Source organism: Carcharhinus amblyrhynchos, chromosome 9 (assembly GCF_965287045.1).
Source record: "Carcharhinus amblyrhynchos chromosome 9, sCarAmb.v2.hapA, whole genome shotgun sequence".
Classification (NCBI taxonomy): domain Eukaryota; kingdom Metazoa; phylum Chordata; class Chondrichthyes; order Carcharhiniformes; family Carcharhinidae; genus Carcharhinus; species Carcharhinus amblyrhynchos.
The window spans coordinates 51,816,819-51,836,492 of record NC_137332.1 but is presented as its reverse complement, the minus strand read 5'-3'; the positions used below and the strand labels follow the sequence as shown (position 1 = coordinate 51,836,492).

The following is a 19,674-nucleotide window of genomic DNA, read 5'->3' as shown; positions in this document are numbered from 1 at the left end:
ATTATAGGGAATAGCTTACCTCTGTTTACTCTATCTATACCCTTCATAATCTTATATACCTCTATTAGATCCCCCCTCCTCAGCCAGGATAATAATGCAACATTTCCCATCAACATCTGTGGGCTGGGAATAGGTGTAACAGAATAAATCAAGTTTGCCGGAGTGTTTGCTGCTGATTGCCATTCCAGTGGCTAGATTGGAAATTGTTCATCTGGATAGTTCAGTGTTGCACTTGTCCTAGAGCTAAGCTGTAGCTCACGCTAAATGTTTATGAAATATATAGTTACTGCCTAAAACTAAAAAAGGCTGGACAAATAATCTAAAAAGGCTGAAGCCATGTCTGCCAATAGCTCTGATAAAAGGGAACTTTCTAGCAATATGTTTTAAAGTTAAAGTTTACTTATTGGTGTCACACGTAGGCTTACATTAACACTACAATGAAGTTACTGTGAAAATCATCAAGTCGCCTATTCGAGTACACTGAGGGAGAATTTAGCTTAGCCAATCCATCTAACTAGCACATCTTTTGGACTGTGGGAGGAAACCGGAATACCCAGAGAAAACCAACACAGACACTGGGAGAATGTGCAGAGTCTGCACAGACAGTGACCCAAGCTGGGAATTGAACCTGCATCTCTGGTGCTGTGAGGCAGCAGTGCTAACAACTGTGCCATTGTGCCACCCTTTAAAGAATATCCGAGAAACTGACATTTCCTTATCTCTGAAGATATGCTAATGATCCCGTGACAGCAGAGGTCAAATTCAAAAAGAATTATTAAATACATTTCCTATGCCAGACATGGCCAATGGAGATGACTGGTCTGCTAGGACAAAGAAACTTGCACATTTCCTTTCAGATACTTAATGGTTGAATATTAAAAATCTCAATAATGCATAGAAAGGAATATACATCCAAGTTAAGGCCACAGTTTGAAGGGGCCAAGTGGCGTCCTCCCTACTTTTCAAACTTTTGTTAAATGGATGAGGTAGGCCAATCAGCCATTATGGACAAATATCCTGCACATATATTGCACTTTTCACATCCTTAGGATGTCTCACAGCATTTAAACCCAATGAAATAGTTTTGAAGTATCATCTTTGTGGCAACATACTCAGACAATTGTATCATGAGGTCCCACAAATTGCTATGAGATGAATGACCAGATCATCCATTTTATTGGTGTTGGTTGAAAGTTAAATGTTGGCCCATGACCCCGGAATATCTTCCCTGCATGCTTTTCTTGAATAGTGCAATGAAGTTGAGTAGGCAAATGGAATTTTGTTTGAAAGGCGCAGCATTCTCTGAGCATTGCACTATTGTGTTAGGCTAGAATATAAGGCTCTAAATTCATGACCTTTTGATCTAGTGTGACCCCACTCACTGATACATTCCAGAAAACCATACGGTGAAGGATAAGAATGAAACCAATTCTTGCACACTTTATTTACCGAGTAAATCCAACTGACTGACAATCCAACCAGGCACCTCTAATCCCTATCACCATAGTTTCAGTCTGTTCCTTTTTATAGGGACAAATATTAAACCGCAGTTAATGCCCACCCCTCCCTACATTCAATGAAATACAATGAATATAGTTTTATTACTCAGCACAATCCTGAACTCCAACTTAACTCCTCGTTTCTACATTTCAGCCAATTTCTTATCTATGGTTTACCTAATTTCACACTACCTTAAGCCTAATTAACAATCTTCTGTCCAGCACTTCAACAAATCCATAATGGGTATCTAGATGGGAATTGTTTCTAAATTTCTTTCCATAAGTGTGCATAGTTTTATGGTTGCCTCCATTGGTAAACATATTTTCACCAAAGTCACCACAGCAGCAACAACTTACATCTATTCAGCACCTTCAATGTGCTACAGCATCCCAGGGCATTTCACAGCAGTATCAAACAATTTTGACAGAGCTGTTACAGCAAGTGACCAAATGCTTTGTCAAACAGTAGGGTTTAATGTAGGAAAACGAGGTAGAGAGGCATATAGGTTTATTAGGACCCTGATGGCTGAAGGGACAGCTGCCACTGGTGGAGTGATGATGATTGAGCAACTGCAAGGGATCAGAATTAGAGGAGCCACAGGTATCCCCATGTTGTTAGACTGGATGAGGTATCAGAAATAGGGAGATTTAAGGCCCTGGAGGTGATTCCAGATGTGACCAAATAAGGTTGGCACTAAACACATGGCAGCATGGTGATGTGTTATAATTGAGTATGTCAGGTACAATGCAGTAGCCTGGATGCCAGTTCTAATCATCATCATCCCCCCTTCACCCACCCATCGCACTAAAATCTATGTCTCCAGTGAGTACCCAGAAGAATATCTTTAAGGCAGCACCATATGAAATATCCCAGGGGAAAGAGGCAAATTAAGTAGCTCACTGTAATTTCCTTTGTGGGAAAACAAAACGGCGCATTAAAAGAAGCAGTAGAGGTAGAAAAATAAACCTGTAGCATATATTAATGAATGAGTTTCCTTTTAAGAGTGGAGACTGAATATGACGGATCATTTTCTATGAGCATTAAGTGACTGTAGCCACATTATAGGTTTTAACCAGAATTAAACTCTTCTGGGTGCTTTCATGAATCTAGTGTCCCTGGAGATCTTTGAGCGTTCATTCAGTATTCTGTACAATTCGGATACCTTAACTCCATGACGCTCCCAGAATTTTGCCACCAAATGCACAATTGTATGCCTGCTTTATCGGACAATATCCCTACCACAAAATGTTACATTTTTTGGTGAATCCTTTTAGTTTGCTAGATGAGATGTTGGTGCCAGGGAATTTAATACTTCATTGCCAAAGGTTAGCAGGGTTCCCTCCCAGCTCATGTACAGCAGGGACTAGATGTAGAAAAATCTGACCTTTTGTCCCTCCTCAAGTCTCTTTTCACTACAATATTGATGGCAGAGTCGTCCATCTTCCTAGTCCTCCTTTTCTGGAACTCCCTAAACCACTTGACATCTCTTCTTTAAAAGCCTTCTCAAAATCCTTTTTTTTGTCAAGGGTTTCAGTCAGCTGCCCATCCCTCTAATCTCTGTCTCCATCATCTGGTGTCTGTTTTCCTGAACGGTTCCATGTGTGAATTAAAGCTGCAATCTTACGCAAGCTACTGCTGTAATCGTTGTAGGATAATTCCTGGCATGTTGCTTCATGCCTCACCCAAAACTCAGCTGATCATTCCCTACTGCACTGTGTTCTGACATCCCTGCAGCATTGAGTGAAATAGTCAGTTTAGAGTCGAATTATAATCAGTGACAGGAAGGAGGGGAGCGCTCATGATTTGCCCCTTTTTGGAATCAGTATATTTAATTGATGAGAGAGTATCAATTCAAATGCATTATTAATGAATCTTTCTGATGTAAAAGATTATGCCTGTGATATGCAGATTCATTTCAAGAGATTAAGGAAGAGGAAAGGTCATTTGGCTCACCAGGCCCATTCCTTCCACCTATCAGACAGGTACACTGGCCTTTGCAGAACTGAGCTACATGGAAAAAGTAAGAATTCTCATAACACCAGGTTAAAGTCCAACATGTTTATTTGGAATCATGAGCTTTCAGACCATTGCTCTTTCATCAGGCGAGTCTGAGAAGTGGCAAAAGGATGCCCCGAACTCAATTATTGATCCATGGAGAGTTAGCCATGTTGCATTGAAATGACCCAAACATGAGTAAGAAGGAAAGGCAAAAGTTAGACACTTCAGATCAGCAACCACCAAACTGTCACCCCCACCACTTCCCAGCCTCTATTGATGACTATGCCTTCAGCCATCTCCATTCCAAGCTCTTTCCATAAATTCCAGTTTCTTCACCTCTCTCTTCCTCATGAAAACGTGAGTTTGACCAAGTTTTTTGTCACCTGGCCTGATGTTACCTTTTCTGGCTCGCTGTTATTTTGTCTTAAGGCACTTCACACATTCATATTAAAGTGTTTTCCTCCATTTGAGATGCTATACAGTGTCAGCCATGGCTCAGTTGGTGGCACTGTTACATCTGAGTTGGAAAGTCCCAATCTAGAAACATGAGCAAATAATTCAGGTAACCCTCCCAGTGCAATAATGAGGGAGTGCTGCACAGTCAGGGGTGCCTTCTTTCAGATGGGATATGAAGTGAAGCTGCTACCTGTCCTCTCAAGTGGAAATAAAAGACCACATGACCACTATTCAAAGATGATCAGGGAATTGCCCTTGTCCTAGACCAATATTCATCCCTCAACAAACATTACAAAGCAACAGACTATTTGCTCTAAACACATGCTGTTTGTTGGACCTTGCTATGTACAAATTGGCTGCAACATTTCCTACATTCCAACAGTGACCGTACTTCAGAAGTACCTCACTGGTTGTAATGTGCTAGGGTGTTAATATTAACAGCTAGGATACGATGAGGGAATAACTTTAACTTCAGCACATTTATTCTGCATCCAACTCGGCAGAGATACAAACTCTATTTAATTACCCCACAGTAACTGTTCCAGCTGTGTCCATTTATACTGTTTTGGAGGTTGAGCCAATAACCATTACCTGTCTTTAATAAGGCAATTTGTTTAACAATGTAATTGTCACAGCGTGCACATGCTGATACATTGAAAGCCTGACAGTGGGATGTCCTGAGGACTTAACGGGTGCTATATAAATTATTTCCTTATATACACGAGCTGTTGGTTCATAAGGTTGCTGGTCTAAAGTTCTCAAAAAAAAGATTTTTGGTCGCAATCGGAAAGTTGTAAATATAACCGTTGAGCAGTTTCACATTAGTGAGTGCTTTGAGGCACCAGGCGTGTGTAAAAACTTTGAGCAGCCATTTGTATAGATTATCTGCATATGTGTAGCAATCCTGATGCCACCACTGGTCTTTTAAATCAACCCTGTGGTCTGGATAGTCATGCAGAATTCTTGACTTTGGTAAATTCAGAATGAAGGTTACAAGATTCCTGTACATCATGATTTGTGTACTGGTGAACCACACTCAGTGATTTTTATGATGTACCAGATGTAATTAGTCCACCAATATGCCCTCGAGAATGTTTCTAATATTCCCATTGCCTGCTTCAGTGAAGTAAATCAACCATTAGGTCGCAACCAGTTTGTTTGCTGTAACAGTTTGTTTAATGTCCTTTTGGCAGGAGAAGCCTATTTTCCTCATGAGCAAATAATCAGAAAAGTGAGAATGAGTACATAATCCTTAGAAAAATAGCAAGAGCTACTGACGGTGATGAGCTATCTACTCTGTCAATACAGCCAACTTCCTGGACGCCAGTAGTTCTCAAACATATAGCCTAGTGTCAGCAAGTTATTTGACCAAAGGAAACATTGCTCTTAGACCCAATTCTTGTAAGGTGTTCACACATGAATATTTTATAGTAAGTGTCATTGGATATCCAGGGGTGCCAATGCCAACTAATATTCAAACCAATGTGGCTCCCATAATCAAGTAATTCTGGTAGACTGGGGCCTTTTTTAAGTCATTTTCATGGGATGTGAGCACTGTCTGTGCCAGTATTTGTTGCCCTTGAGAAGATGGTGGTGAGCCGCTTCCTTGAAACAATGTGTTTATAATTTGTCCCCATTTTATCAAAATATTTCTGACTTGGAGATTCTGGCCCTGCATTTTGTAGCTCATCTTGTAATGGAATGGAATCGCCAGTTGTGCGCTTGAAAATTTATCATTCTTGCTTGGTGCACAGCACAGAGCAGTTTGCAGTAACCTTGGCTGGTGGCCTTTTCCACTGTTAGGAAAGATGGAGGCCACCCTGGCTCAGCTGGCTATGGAAGTCCAGTACATCACATATAAAATTCATCACAAATAGTATGTGATTAGGAAATCAAATTGAAGATCATCGTTTATTACAAGAGGAATGGGATATACTACAACAATGTTTTACTGCAACAAAAACAGAAAATGCTGGAAAATCTCAGCAAGTCTGACAGCATCTGTGGGGAGAGAATAGAGCCAATGTTTTGAGTCTAGATGACCCTTCATCAGAGTTGAGAGCAAAGAGAATCAGCAGAGATTTATGCTAGAAATTTATGTTTTACTACAGTCGTACGGGGCATTAGTGAGATCATATCCAGAGCATAGTATACATTTTTGATCTCCTTATTTAAGAAAGGACATAATTATATTAGAAGCAGTTGAGCGAAAGTTGACTCAACTGATTTCTGGGATGAGGGGAATATCTTGTAACGAAAGATTAAACAGGCTGGACTTGTATCCATTGGAGTTTAGCAGAATGAGAGGTGATCTTTAGGAGAACTGACAGTGGATGCTGAAAAATGTTTCCTCTTATGGCTGAGACCAGAACTAAGGGACATAGTTTAAATGTAAAGGGTCCCCCATTTAGAGGGAGGTGAGACTTTTCTTCCCCTGAGGATAACAAGCTTGTAGAATTCTCTTCCCTGGAGACTGGTAGAGGCAAGGTTATTAAATATTTTTAAAGCGGGGCTATATAGATTTTTGATGAACAAGGGAATCAGAGAGTATCAGGTTAATCAGGCATTGAGGCCACAATCAGATCAGTCGTGATCTTATTGAATGGCGGAGTGTGCTCATGGCCACATGGGTTACACTTCTTAATTCATATGTTCACAAGCTCTGATTTTACAGTCCTTGGGCAATTAATTGCCTGTAGTCAGGGCTTTTGCCCCTTAAAGAGATGAGGTTCACTCCCACATACTGCTGACCAATTGGAGGGCCAGCATCTCTTCAGTCCCAACAATGCCACCATTGGCATTGTTAAATTAGCTTTGTGGGGTTCACTAGACCCAGTCAGGCAGAGTACCCCTCCCCAGCCTGAAAAAAGACCTCCAGGGTATTCCTGGCAGTCTTCCCACGTGACAATGCGTCTACCTACCACTGGCAAAATATCAGCAGCAGCAGGAGGAGGTCTATAAGTGGCTCTTAATTGACCTATTAAGGGTCCCGACTAGCCTAAGGGAAGGCCATCAGCCACCTTTAAGTGGAAAGGTTATAGGCATGCCACTGCCACTGCCCTTGCCCCTGCCGTCCTATCCTAGACTGCTCCTAGCTCTAGCTTCTCAGTTCTGTCATTGCTTTCCTATGGACAAGCACCTGGTGTCTACACCTGGTATAACCCGCCACTTCCTTTCCCACAGATCAGATTGTCTCTGGTTAATCGCGGATGTAAAGTTTTAACATTTATAACTGCAGGTCCCTTCCTTTTTCTTCCTGTCCAATATTGAAAATGTGTTAATAAAATGCTCTGCAACCATTGACTTCCATCACAAGCCTGTTAACTCCTGTGTTCAATGAGCAACAGGCAGGGCTTCAGTGGCAATGCCATTCACCAGACGAGACTGAGAGCAGTCGGAGAAAGTTGTTTTCCCCAGTGCCCCTGGAGGCCGCAGTGTTGAGTGCTCAGCTTGTATATCACCTGTCTGCCCATTACCAGACTTAGAGACTGGATAAAATTCAGTGATCAGAACTGAAGGTGGAAATGATAATTTAGTGCAGTGGATCCAATCCTCTCCACATCTACAGGTAGAACAACCACTTTGATCTTTGCCAACCCAGAAGTAGGAATACTCCTTCTCTTGGCCTGGCTGAGATAAATGAACTTGACACAGGTTCAGGATTGAACCCTGAACTTCCCTGGTGTGTAGTACTCAGAGAAGGAAAGATAAATTCTGAGCCATTAGGATGACATTCTAGCTCTTTTTTGAGCTCTGCAGACATGTGAACATTTAGCTGAAGACATGTAATGGAGCACTGTGAGATCCTTTACCAAAGAGATCCTGTGGCAGCCCCTGAAGGGCAATGCTGACAAGCTGAAGCAGGTCCAGAAATAAATGATTTATTTCTACTTTTAAACTCAAGTGATAATGAAGCTGGTCCCCACTGGCTGCTTCAAACAAAACATTGAACAGACATTAAACTTTTTGCTGCTAATTAGTAGCTACTTTGCAGTTTAACACTTTGCTAATAATGTAGAGCCTGGATTGATCTATGGCCAAAAATAATCTCATCTAATACCATGACAAATATAAAATCCAATCAGTGTTACAAGCTAGTGGTTGAGTTAACATTTCACTCTTCACCCCTTAAGAGTGGCTCACTTTAACCGTTAACTTCAGTATTGTCAGGGGATAGTCGGTGGATATATTTACTTCCATTCAGTCCCAGGAATGTCATTAACTGTCAACACACTTTGAATGTGTTCTCAGTGTGGTTCTGACAACATGTTGCTAACTGTTTTATATAAACTTTGAAGATTTAAGAGCTAAACTATTTATTTCAACACTTTGAAAATAAATAAATTTCAGTTCCACTGTTGATTCAGCATGGTCACAGTACTGAGTAGTTGAGCCACACAGACCAAGCAAGTCCCAGGTTAAACCTGTGGCCAACACTGAATCAATTGACCCCAATGAGGCTGCTGATAAGCTGCTACAGATGTCTATCTGGTTTGATTTTTAAACACAGATGGGGTCATTTTAACCAATAGGAAACCCATGTGATTGGGTGGAATGCCAGTTTTACATCCCCCGCTCCAATATTGCTCATCTATTGAACTAATGGAAGGCTGAATGGTAAATGAACATTGCACCTCGTCCGTCTCTCAATGGGCAGGTTATGCTTACCTCAGCCAGCACCTTTGAACCACATCTATTTTCACCGCCTCCCCTGCTTTCTCTTCATTCCCTGAAGGTAGGCAACACATGGTAGGTCTCTGAGTGTAGAATGGATAGTGCGAGATTAAATATGAAAAGCTTGAAATGAGAAGAATGGTTTTATCTCCCATGGATTACATAAGAACATAAGAACATAAGAAATAGGAGCAGGAGTAGGCCATCTAGCCCTTTGAGCCTGCCCCGCCATTCAATAAGATCATGGCTGATCTGTTGTGGCTCAGTTCCACTTTCCCGCCCTCTCCCCATAACCCTTAATCCCCTCTCTTATCAAAAACCCATCAACCCGCTTCTTAAAAATATTTAGCGAGGCAGCCTCCACCACTTCAACAGGCAGAGAATTCCAGAGATTCACCACCCTTTGAGTGAAGAAGTTCCTCCTCAACTCCGTTCTAAACCGCCCCCCCTTTATCTTGAGGCTGTGCCCCCTAGTCCTACTGTCTTTTTTGAGCGGGAAGAGTCTCTCCACCTCTATCCTATCCATCCCATTCATCATCTTATACGTCTCAATGAGATCTCCCCTCATTCTTCTAAACTCTAACGAGTACAAGCCTAGTTTATTCAGCCTCTCCTCATAGCTTAACCCCCTCAACTCCAGTATCAGCCTAGTAAACCTCCTCTGCACTCCCTCCAAGGCCAAAATATCTTTGCGCAGGTGCAGCGCCCAAAACTGCACACAGTACTCCAGCTGCGGCCTCACCAATGCCCTATACAGCTGCAGCAAGACCTTCCTACTTTTATATTCAATCCCCCTCGCTATGAAGGCCAGCATCCCATTCGCCTTCCTGACCACCTGCTGCACCTGCAAGCTGGGTTTTTGCGACTCATGCACAAGGACCCCGAGGTCCCTCTGCACTGTCGCCTAATGGAATCCTGGAGAAAGCAATTTGTGCAGTTTATGTTTACTCCTTTGGAAATAAAATGAAGGAAATGGGTTCCAATGGAATTTAGGATAATAAGAATGGATGCATATCAAAGATGGCTGAGGATATGATGTAGAACGTTTTGGTCACTAAACTACTGGGACCATGGAAGCAGCACACCAAGGGAAGTCACCTGTGAAAGTGTTCTAGAATGTAACTCTGCATGGGATTTCTGGATTTACTTGTAGGAGACAAGGAGCAAATTTCTTTGGGAGATTAATTTGGACTTCACGCCAAGGCTGGTTACTTCTGCTCCTATTTGGTTGAATTAGCTTTTTGTTTAGAAATGGCTGCAGTAGATAAAAGTATGTTAACACCAGAAACACTGTAGCAGTAAGTAGTTAGAGCTAGCAACATGGGGTTAACACATAAAGTCACACCATTCACATCAGATTGCATGTTACAATAATGGAAAACACACTAATCTAAAGCCAGTATATTTGTGCTATGCTTGACCATTTTATTTTTATCCAAATTTTCCCTGTTGCCTCTTAGGTTTTTATGCCACTAGTCATTTTTTTATTATTTTTTTGCAGCAAGCACTATTAGAGATATTAATGGGAAGTTTGGAAGAAGAGGAGGGATGTTTAGCTCAGTAAGAAGTTTCACAACACCAGGTTAAAGTCCAACAGGATTATTTGGTAGCAAAAGCCACTAGGTTTCAGAGCACTGCCCCCTCATCAATCAATCACTAGGCAAGAGTGTTCTCTTCCTGTTGGTGAACACTTCAGCATCATGGGCATTCGGCTTCTGATCTTCAGGTAAGCGTTCTCCAAGGCGGCCTTCATGACACAAGATAATGCAGAGTCACTGAGCAGAGACTGATAGCCAAGTTCCGCCTCAACTGGGATCTTGGGTTCACGTCACACTATCTGTAACTCCCATGACTTGCCTGGGCTTGCAAAATCTCACTAACTGCCCTGTCTGGATACAATACACATCTCTTTAACCTGTGCTTAATGCTCTCTCCACTCACATTGTCTGTACTTTTAAGACTTGGTTACCTGTAAAGACTCGCATTCCAACCATTATTTTGTAAATTGATTTTGTGTCTTTATATGATGAAAGGGCAGCAGTCCGAAAGCTAGTTGGTTTTGTTACCAAATAAACCTGTTGGACTTTAACCTGGTGTTGTGAGCTGCCTTACTGTATTTACCCCAGTCCAACACTGCCATCTCCACATCATGTTGAGCTCAGCCAGAGCAGGTCTAACAGTATTCTGTAGAGAGAGAACTGAGCGAACATTTCAAGTCTGGATGACCCTTCATCAAAGATTCTTCATCTAGATTCAAAATATTAGCTCTATTCTCTCTTTAGACTTGCTGAGATTTTCCAGCATTTTCTGTTTTTGTTTCAGATTCGAGCACCAGCAATGATTTGTTTTTATGGATATTTTTCAATCATGATTCACCTGTACCTTAGAGTTTATCTGTAAGCGTCAAAATGCTTATCATCCTAATTTGCCCAAGGTGTTTTGGTGAGTGAATGCACATTACAGTGTTGCTGCTGGTTCATGAAGATCTGGAGGTCCCTGGTTTGATTTTTGATTTGTGTTGAGTTCACCGACATGATGCCAGATTCAGTCTTTACATCCCTGCAGCTGGGGGAAAAAACAACCGGGTTTCCCCTCCTGAACACTATGCAGTGACCCTGCTAAATGTGTGCAAATGTGGAAATGGAGTGAGGATAGGACAGTTCTTGACTGCAATTTGAAAAGCTCACCTAGGCTCATATCAAAGCTGCCATTTTTGTTCTTGCCCACATTGAAACCATCAGATCCTGCTATCATCTTTGATCATCACAACAAATAATCAAAGCAGCCATTTTCAACTATGTTTAAAGGCATCACCTGCTTTCTAACATACCTTAGAAAGTATAGGGAGAGATTTTTGCTTGTTTTCTGGTACTCAGTCAGTTGCGCTATTGTAGTTGTAATGGATTGTTCTGAACTGAAGAAGAGCTTGTGGCATCACACTCTTTGCTTTGTGGGATTCCAATCCAAGATTTGATGGCCAAGGTTGGTGCATTCATAATGCAGCCAAACATTGGTTGAGTATCAACTTGTAAATCCTTCTAGTGTGCTAATGGCAGGAGCGATTCCTGGTTAGCTATGTGATGAAAAAAGAAGGAGCCTTTGCCATCATTATCCATAACTCCAGCATGCAATGTGCATGCTGAATTGTATGTTGCCATAGCAACATAGACTCACTTGGTGGGGGGTGGGGAGGGTGCGGGGTGGGAGGGAACAGGCATTTGGTTGGCCAGCTACTAACAGGCGGCCAATACTATGGGGTTCGATCCCAGCTGGAGTAGATTTGGGATCTGCCTCCTAGCCCTACCCATATTGGAAATTGAGGTGCGAAAGATCTAAAACTGCCTTTGTGAAGCAAACTCATGAAGAAGAAGAAACAAACGTTTGTCCATGGAATCATTTCTTAGAGTTCAGAACATCTGTTTTTCCTAAGTACAGGAACAGTCTTTCAGATATGAAGGTGTCGGATAACAGTGCTGCTATCTATGAGTTTGAGGCTGTAGTTCCAAGTAAACACCTGAATGGAATGGCTGCTCAACATTGCAGTTACATATCAGAAAAGGAAATGTATCCACGTAATCACTGTCCCCAAATTATCCAGCTTCCCTCGCTGTCAAATGTGTCCGGTTTCACTTTGTGTTGTCATCCAGCTGTCCAAAGATTAGGTTGATTGGCCATGCTAAATTGCCCCTAAGTGTCCCAGAATGTGTAGGTTAGAAGGAATAGTGGTGTAAATATGTGGGGTTGGGTGGTGGGGCCTGGGTGGGATTGTTGTTAGTGTTGGCTTGATGGGCTGAGTGGTCTCCTTCTGCATTGTAGGGATCCTATGATAACGAATAAGCATTGGACCAAGCAACCATTTAATCTGCTTTGGCTGTTTGATGTGAACTCAATTTCCAACTTCCTTGTGCAGTTTTCTTGTTGAAGTATGCTCTTGCTTTACCTTGTTGATTTTTACCTTCCTCTGCTTTTACTGTGACATTCTCATTGACAATGGTGATGGCTTAAGAATAGTCAGTGACATGTGAAAATTATAACCAGTCATAAGTTTGGCCAATGCCTTTCCAGTTAGAGTGTGGGATGGATCAATAGGTGTGAAGTACAATCTGAATGGATTGTTCAAATGTTTTACCCTCCAGCATATTAGTTCTCAGCCCTTGATCATCTATTGAATATTTTAATGTCATTATTTGATTTCAGGTACGTGCAACGGTGGTGAATTCCATAGATTGCAGGAATTCTTTGTCCTGACTGGAAACAAACTACGGGCTGTTGTCTGTAGCTGCAGTCTCCATCAAACCCCATTTTATAAACAACTTGGCTAGAATGTCAATAACTGAAGTGGTGGCGTTTATGGAATTTGTTGCAGCAATCTCCGGCCATTTGCTATGAAGACTATGAATAACAAGCAAAAGACATTGACTGCTAGGGCTTGCTTGCATTTCTCTAAAAATATCAATGTGGAGCTTTTGTTGTGGCTCTGTTGGTTAAGGCATCAGTTGTAGAAGTGTGGAACTCAGTTGAACAGACTTTTCACTGAGTGTACATGTGCACAATTTCTAATGAACTCTTCAATGCAGTGATCTATTGTCGGCCATTAGATGTTTCATGGGATTGTTGTTCCATCTTAAGAATACTCATATGTCCTTCATGGGCAAGATGCTATAGCACTTTCAGGATAGTTTCTCGAGTTCCATGTGTGAGAGTTGTCATCAATCAATGTAAGCTAATTGTGTACTCTATAGTTTGACACCAATTCTTCCTCTATTTCATGAGCCAAATCAGCTTTTAGATACTGGCTCATTTTTCCAATATGTTGCCTGTCACTGGCTGTGTCTTCACCTACTCTCACATAACAAGATCCACAGTTACCTGTGAAATCACTGCAATGCTGCAGTCTTCAATGTTGCAAGTCACTTCACTCATGCTAATGCAGTCTGTGATAGTAGTACAGTGAGGGGGCCAGTTAGCTCAGTTGGCTGGACAGCTGATTCATAATGCAGAGGGGTGCCAGCAGCACTGATTCAATTCTTGTACTGGCTGAGGTTGTTCATGAAGACCCCGTCTTCTCAACCTTGCCCCTTGCCTGAGATGTGATGATCCTCAGGTTAAAATTACCACCAGTCAGCACTCCTCCTCAAAGGGGAGAGCAGCCTGTGGTGATCTGGGACTGTGGCGACTTTACCCAAGTATTACAGCTAAGTATGTCAGCGACTTAATTGTGTGAACGTGCGAGGTACTTGACATCAAAGTTGTACTGATGAAGACATTCTGACCATCTGTAGAGCTCGATACCTGATGCTGATATGGTTAACAATACAGTCAGTGCTTCATGATCTATGCAAGGAGTGAACTTTGTGCCTTGGAGTTACATACAACATTGTTCACAAATGTAGATGCAAGCTTTGTGCTTTCCAGTACAGTATATTGCATTCAGTTTCCACTAACGTGTGATGCATGATTGGTCATTTACTTTCTTCATTGCACTGAGAGTACAGTTCCAAATGCATTTCCTGATGTATCTGTTGTGACATGCATTTCCATATGTAGGTTGAAATTTGTGGGGACTGGCAGAGTTGCCATCTTCACTATTTGCTGTACAATTGTTCATTGGCATTTTGCATCTTTGTGCAGTTGCTTTCAAAGAGGCTTCATAATCTCTGCATATTTGGGAAAAATTTTGTGATAGAAGTTGGTAGTGCTGAGGAATGATGCCAACTCTTTCAGCTTTAGATGTGGTGGGAAGCACATTAATGCCTTTGATGTTGTCATGTGTAGGCTTTACTCCAGCTGCTGCTACTCTACGCTAGAAAGCCAGTCTCTGATCCTATGAATTTTTATTTGTCCTTGTTGAATGTCAGATTGTGTTGAGTAAGCTTGATCATCTTCTGTTTAGCCTTGTCCATGATCAACAATGTTGAGTGTCCCTCCTGTGTCTGATAGCAGATGATCTTCTGGAATGTGCTATATTTTGAACTTAATCCATAAGGCATTATAAAGCTCTGAAACACACCCTTGTGAGTAACATATGCTGTACGATATTGGCTTTGCTCCATCCATGGTATATGAAATTAGCTCTATCACATGTCAAGTTTCATGAAGACTATGGAGTCATGAAATTATGCTGATAATTCTTGGATTGTCAAAAGTGGATAATTGTCTAGAATGATTGCTTTTTTGACCATTTTAAGGTCAATGCGTAGTCTGAATTGTCAGTTTCTGTATTGTGTAATGACTGGATTCCATGGAGATGAGTTCGTTTGGTCAATACCATCTGCTTCAAGACGTTGCAACTCCTGTGACACTTCAGAAAATAGCAACCAAATCAAATTTTACAAAACTGGCAGAAGGGGCTTTGGCCTTATGGATCCAGAACTGGCTTGCCTGCAGAAGGCAGAGAGTGGTTATGGATGGGTCTTTTTCTGCATGGAGGTCGGTCACCAGTGGAGTGCCCCAGGGATCTGTTCTAGGACCCTCGCTGTTCGTCATTTTCATAAACGACCTGGATGAGGAAGTGGAGGGATGGGTTAGTAAGTTCACCAATGACACGAAGGTTGGTGGTGTTGTGTATAGTCTGGAGGGATGTCAGAAGTTGCAGCGTGACATAGATAGGATGCAAGACTGGGCGCAGAAGTGGCAGATGGACTTCAACATGGATAAATGTGTAGTGGTCCATTTTGGCAGGACCAGTGGGATGAAGGAGTACAATATCAAGGGTAGGAGTCTTAGCAGTGTTGAGGAGCAGAAGGATCTTGGGGTCCGGGTCCATAGGACTCTTAAATTGGCCCCGCAGGTGGAGGATGTGGTCAAGAAGGCGTATGGTGTACTGGCCTTCATTAATCGAGGGATTGAGTTTAGGAGTCGGGAGGTAATGCTACGACTTTATCAGAACCCACTTGGAGTACTGTGCACAGTTCTGGTCACCTCACTACAGGAAGAATGTGGAAGCTATTGAGAGGGTGCAGAGGAGATTTACAAGGATGTTGCCTGGATTGGGAGGCATGCCTCATGAAGATAGGTTGGGGGAGCTAGGTCTCTTCTCCCTGGAGAGACGAAGGTTGAGAGGCGACCTGATAGAGGTTTATAAAATGTTGAGAGGAATAGATAGATTCTCGGAGGCTATTTCCCAGGGCTGAAACGATCACTACGAGAGGACGCAGGTTTAAGGTGCTGGGAAGCAAGTACAGAGGAGATGTTAGGGGTAAGTTTTTCACTCAGAGGGTGGTGAGTGAGTGGAATCAGCTGCCGTCGGTGGTGGTAGAGGCAAACTCGCTGGGGTCTTTTAAAAGACTTCTGGATGAGTACATGGGATTTAATGGGATTGGGAGTTCTATGGCCTGGTAGGTATGGATATGATCGGTGCAACTTGTGGGCCGAAGGGCCTGTTTGTGCTGTAGTGTTCTATGTTCTATAAGTGATGTGTTGATGAGGAGTAGATAGCTTCCCTTAGCTTCTCTGATTCTGGTAAATAAGGAACTGGTCTGTGTCGTCTGTCACTGTGGGGGTATCAGCTTCAGTGGTGTACTCAAGTTTCAATCCAAGCATATCAAAAAGGTTCGCCCTGCTACCCCCTCTCCCCACCCCCTTCTGGCTTGTAGAATGTGAACCTATCTAGGATGACATTTTATAGTGCACTGGAACTGTGATCGTTCCCATAACTGGAATAATCAAGTCATCGTAAGCTTGAAAACTGACTGTCGCTGGAGTGGGAGGGAGTTCTAAAAAACAACAATGGTAGAGTTTGTTGTTTAATATGGACATTTTTGCACCAACATTGGTGAGGTGCAACAACTGAAATGCTCACAATCCCAACTGAGCAATCCTAACCTGGTGCTTTACAGTCCGTGAAGATATACACTTGCCACATTTCACTCTTGGGTATAGATTCCACCATGTGTTGAACTGATGAACATCTTCCACAACTTGTACACTTCTGTGAAGTGGTTCATTTCTTGAGCATGAATTACACGTTTTCTGTTGAGCTGGACATGGTGTTGTGAATTGATGGGTACCTCCACAATTTGGGCCCTTTTTTAGGGATATCTGACCATGATGGAGTAAGTATATTGATGAAGCTGCTGTGGTCTCTTTGCCCATAACCATCCAGCTAGTTGGGCAAGCCGGTTTGCAACCCTCCCAGCCTAAGGGTACATTTCCACGTGATCTCTTTAAATCAAACATGGCAGATATGATTTGGACTGCCAAGGTTATGGTTTTTTCCAAAGTGAAATCATCATTCTCCATGACCAGATGTTCATGAAGATGTTTTCAGTAAATTATTCACAAATTAATTTGTTGATGAGTGTGTTAGATTTGCATATGGATGCCAATAGCCGCAGAACTGCCATATGTTATTTAATGGGCTCATCATTTCCTTGACATCTCTAGTGAGATGTATATCATTTGATCATCACACTTTTCTTTGGCCCGAAGTATTTTACCAGAGCACTTAGCTGTGTATCAAATGGAGGCGTTTCTTCTGTGATCTGCTAGAATAATCAGTGGCCTTTTGCCCTGAGGTAATGAAGAAGTATTGTATTTCTGTAGGTCCCTGTTACCTGCAGGCTGTCCATACCTGTCACAATCAAATAGGTCTTGAATCATTGATCCAATGGTATAGGTGGATGTCCTGGTGAAGAAAAGAAATTTGTTATTTAGACTAGTTTAAACTGTGGGAAGGACACAGGTGCTATCCACTTAATCTAAACAGTTTGCCCTCTTTTTCCAGTCAGCATTTCCTCCAGCCACTTAAACAGATTATACTCATAATTTCTGAGGAATGAAATTAAGGATGCCATTATAAACCATTCTCGCACTTTGGTAGACAGTGATAGCATAATAATCTCATCAAGATGATTTAACAGGGCCATTGTTGTAAGGTTTGATCTGATTTGAGAGTAAATTGCATCCTAATTATGTTACTTCACTGTGCTGAGCGACAGTTAAGTGTGTACCCAAGCAGGCAATTCAATAAACTGTACACCCCCAGGGTGATTAATAAGCAAAATGCAGCATTTGTCACTCATACTACATGTTAATTTTATTAGACAGTAAATTGAAACACCTTTTCTACTGAACCCAATTTTGTCATTTTCGTTTGGTTTGGCGAATTGATACATACGAGGACTGACCTGTTTGGAAGTGAGCTGAGATTTGGTGTGAAGAGTAAACACAACAGTAGTGATACCTTTCTTCATTCAATTTCAATACAATGCTGTATCACATTGGTGTTTATCTACACATCCTGACATCTGACACGCTCATGGGAACTTACTCGGGCATGAAATTAGGACATAAAGCAAAGAATGAGAGAAGACCAATTGCACATCAAATCCTTTGCTATCACAGCTTGTGGATATTTCAATTTTGCTCTGACTTTTAAAGTTAATCAAGCAAAACAATTTATCTTCCATGCATCAAGTGGAACTATATGCATATCTTTCATTGTGGAAATGTGACCAGTTGCTTGCCATAAGTGACATCTCCAGAGACCTGTGTATTCCATGGAGATTTTAGTCAGGCTACAAACGGTATTCACTACTTTACTCCTTTTAATTTTCTTTTCCACTAACTTTAGTATCCATGCACATTTACCAAATGAGCAGGCAACAAAGGTCTTGCTGTCCAGTCCTAACCTCTACTGTCATCAACAGCTAAGAGATTCATGACAGCAAGATGAGTATCTACATCTTCAAATCCCTCCCTTCTTCTTTTTGTAAAAAAAATCACAGCATGTCGTTTTTGATTGCTAGGGTGACAATGGAAACATGACGTTAATTCCCAGGTGGCCGTGCAGCCATGTAAGTGGTCAGTTGTCTGGAACTGTAGCAAGGGTGTGGATTCGTTTTAATTACTGGGTCTTTTAACATGATACTTGCTGATACCCTGACCAAATTTGCCAGGAAGTTGGTGGAAAGTGTCAGCCCGAACACCAATGACAGATCGCATTACATATCACCTTTAACATAGGTATGCTATCAGGCAGAACTGCTCTCCTTCTTTTCTGCCCAACAAGACAACAAGAAAGAAAAATACAAACTAATCTCACTTGGGTCTCCTTTGGCCCTTGCTGTTGTTCCTGGTGAGAAAGCCTCCACTGTTCACTTGCTCAGGCTTCTAGTTAAAATAGCAGAGCATTATCACGACCTGATCTGCAAATTTAAGAGGACCCTGCTGGATCAGGGTGAACGTTCTTGTTAGCTGTAATTGGAATCAACCAGATCAAGGCAGGGAAGGAATAGCTGAGTCTCTCACTTCATTTGGGATAAAAATAGATTCCCAGATATTTATATGCACAGAATCTTTGATGTCTACCAGTCTTATCATTATGAAGGCTATCACATTGATCTGGCAACCTGTCAAAGCATAGCTCACCTGTTCATTGCGTTACCCTTAGAGGCTATCACAAGTGACCAGAACTACAAACTTAGAAGATCAATGCAGCATAAATGAGAAGCCCCTATTTCAAAGGGTTGGCTAATGCAGGGTTTAGCAGCATTGTCCTGGGACCTGAGATCCATAGAAGCAAAGAAAATAGAAGCAGGAGTAGGACATTTGGCCCTTCAAACCTGCTCCACTATTTGTTTTGATCATAGCTGATCATCAAATTCAATATCCTGATCCTGCCTTCCCTTCATATCCCTTGATCCTTTTAGCCCCAAGAGTTATATCTAATTTCTTCCTGAAATCACAGAAAGTTTTGGCCTCAACTGCTTTCTGTGGCGGTGAATTCCACACATTCATCATTCTCTGGGTGATCCATTTCAGCTGCAATCGATGGAACAGAGATTTCCACTTGCAGCTGGATATAAATAAGGGTCCACTGTGAAACGGGTTTAGGCTGCCTCAACCCACTTTCTCTTGAATGATGAAACTGCACAAAACTACCTCTGATTTGGCAATAATTAACAATCTCACTTTTATAAGTCGAATGGATGGCTAATGTGGAAAATGGTGGAGTTTGTGTTTAACTGAATATAGCTAAGACACATTTCTGGGAGATGATCGTGGTAATGTATCCTGTACTGACAATGGATGCAGAGAATATTG

At 41.9% G+C, this 19,674-nt stretch overlaps 1 protein-coding gene across 3 annotated transcripts in view; it reads left to right on the top strand.

The window, feature by feature from the left end:
* Positions 1-19,674, top strand: part of ror1 (receptor tyrosine kinase-like orphan receptor 1) — a 266,618-nt gene that overhangs the window by 169,748 nt on the left and 77,196 nt on the right. The window lies entirely within an intron of this gene.